Raw genomic sequence first — 2,907 nt, forward strand, 5'->3', positions numbered from 1 at the left:
TAAAATCCTCAATTTTCATATGATTGACTTGAAATTTGAAGAGGATATATATTTCAGGTCACCGAATTCAACGAGCCAATTATTTTTGAGGTCAACATGGACCAAAAGGTCAACATAGGCCCAAGGTCAACAACTAAGGTTGTATTCCTAAAATCCTCAATTTTCATACGATTGACTTGAAATTTGAAGAGGATATATATTTCAGGTCACAGAATTCAACTAGCTAATTATTTTTGAGGTCAACATGGACAAAAAGGTCAACATAGGCCCAAGGTCAACAACTAAGGTTGTATTCCTAAAATCCTCAATTTTCATACGATTGACTTGAAATTTGAAGAGGATATATATTTCAGGTCACGGAATTCAACTAGCTAATTATTTTTGACAAAAAGGTCAACATGGACAAAAAGGTCAACATAGTCCCAAGGTCAACAACTAAGGTTGTATTCCTAAAATCCTCAATTTTCATACGATTGACTTGAAATTTGAAGAGGATTTATATTTCAGGTCACGGAATTCAACTAGCTAATTATTTTTGAGGTCAACATGGAGAAAAAGGTCAACATAGGCCAAAGGTCAATAACTAAGGTTGTATTTCTAAAATCCTCAATTTTCATACGATTGACTTGAAATTTGAAGAGGATGTATATTTCAGTTCACTGAATTCAACGAGCCAATTATTTTTGAGGTCAACATGGACCAAAAGGTCAACATAGGCCCATGGTCAACAACTTAGGTAAGATTTCTAAAATCCTCAATTTTTCATCGCATTGACTTGAAATTTGAAGAGTATTTTCATATCAGGTCATTGAATTGAACCACCAATCATTTTCAAGGTCAACATCGGCCGAATTTCTAAAATTGTGAACTTTCGTCTGATTGACTTGAAATTTCAAGAAGAGTTGTATATTTGGTCATTGAATTCAAACATCGATTATTTTTGAGGTTAAATTTGTTTTATGCATTTTTCAAGTATCGTGCTCTGCACGACGTTTCCTTCTTCTTTGTTTGTTTTGTTTTGTTTGCGCTTTACCGAGTCTGCACTCGAGTCTGGAGAGGTATGCACTCTCTTCCCCATCCCATAAGCTCCCCAGAACTGGGGTCTTTTTGGACCCCAGAAAGATTTGCTTGGAACTCTGTGCAGCAAGGTGATATTTATTACCGGCACATACAGATAAACAAAGTAATAAAATATGAAATACACAGTTAAAATAATGTGGAAATAACATCAAAATGTAGGCCTTGGGCTAAAAAGCCCCACAATTGGTAGGTTTAGGTCTAAACATGCAAGCATCCATCAGATTCCCTCATAATTGCCTCTTTCTCATCTAAAAAGTCCTGTCTTTCATTGTCAACCAGGGGATTTCGATTGAAAAGCGATATTGCCCAACCCAAATGACACAAAGCACGTTTCCAAACCCATCCAAATGGGTAAAGGTCGGACGGTGACGTCAGGGATGGAAAAACGAAACTCGAAATAAATATGTGACAACAAGGTGTCACGTGATGGGGTGAAATACCAAACGTGAGCAAGAGATGGCGCAACAAGGCCAGAGCAAGGGAAACATCCACTGCATGTATTTATCGAAGAAAAAACAACACTGGCAATGAGGAAATAAATTAATGAAGCAAAAAAGGCTTGAAAAGAGTAAAAACATTGAATTTTTATGAAAATGAAGTTGTAAAAGGTTGATGTCAGGAGTGGGATTCGAACCCACGCCTCCAGAGGAGACTGCGACCTGAACGCAGCGCCTTAGACCGCTCGGCCATCCTGACTCTTGTCAATCGTTGAAGAATATGTTATAATAAATATTATTCTATGGTTTTTTTGACAGGTACTTTTTTCATGTGAAAGAATGCACCTCCACTCGGTTTACCTGAAACCAATGTCTCGGCAGTTGTTCCCATTGGTTTCAGTCGAAGCGGATTTTTTTTAAATATTCGATGGTCGCAAAACAGGAATAAGTTTATCTTTCAACCAGAGAGCAAGTTCAGGCTTGGGAGTTTGTTTCACAGCGATTGGTCAAATACTGTAGTTTTATTTCCTTGTTACTGACGAAATCTAAAGATTTCGGAAGTATATTGATGACTTCCGTCGTGTGTGTGTGTGTGTGTGTGTGTGTGTGTGTGTGTGTGTGTGTGTGTGTGTGTGTGTGTGTGTGTGTGTGTGTGTGTGTGTGTGTGTGTGTGTGTGTGTGTGTGTGTGTGTGTGTGTGTGTTGGTCTGTGTGTGTGTTGGTCTGTGTGTGTGTTGGTCTGTGTGTGTTTGTTACTTACGAAATTTAAAGATTTCATAAGTATATTGATCAGTTCCGTTTCTGTTTATTTGTTTGTTTGTTTGTTTGTCGGAACGATAACTCGAGAACGGAAGAAGCTATCAATGTCAAATTACACCCCTTGATTCAGGAGGGTGATGGCTCGTGCTGATTAGATTTTGGTCAAAATCGGTCAAAGGTCACAGTGAGGTCAAACATCCAAAACATTCGATTTTTGATGGTTTGGTACAGAATCATCGTAGAAACTTGTGGTTTGCGTCGCTACCTTCTCTAGAGACAGCTTTTATTAGACAAGGTCAGAGGTCAAGTTGACGATTTCGTAAGTATCAGTCTATAACTGCTTGTTTGTTTGTTTGTCTGATTGTCTTGAGGAGGTCGTTGCGGGTCAAGACAAGTGGAGTGCAGTTCACCACCTTATCCTGTGCCGTGAAGACGTCACAACGCACGAGAAACTACTGCGGCAGCACCGACGCCATGTGGTGTGTCTGTGTGTGTGTGTGTGTGTGTGTGTGTGTGTGTGTGTGTGTGTGTGTGTGTGTGTGTGTGTGTGTGTGTGTGTGTGTGTGTGTGTGTGTCTGTCTGCGACCGCCGTTTTGATCATTGATATTTGTTAATTTTACCCAAAACAAAAC

The 2,907-nt window shown here is 39.3% G+C and overlaps 1 non-coding gene across 1 annotated transcript; it reads right to left on the minus strand.

Moving 5' to 3' along the window:
* Window positions 1-1,693: 1,693 nt before the first annotated feature.
* On the minus strand, window positions 1,694-1,776 carry TRNAL-CAG (transfer RNA leucine (anticodon CAG)). Its single transcript has one exon. It is a non-coding gene; the product is annotated as a tRNA-Leu (tRNA).
* Between the last annotated feature and the right edge of the window lie 1,131 nt (window positions 1,777-2,907).

Source organism: Eptatretus burgeri, chromosome 6, assembly GCF_056783735.1.
Source record: "Eptatretus burgeri isolate ZD-2024b chromosome 6, Ebu_testis_v1, whole genome shotgun sequence".
Classification (NCBI taxonomy): Eukaryota; Metazoa; Chordata; class Myxini; order Myxiniformes; family Myxinidae; genus Eptatretus; species Eptatretus burgeri.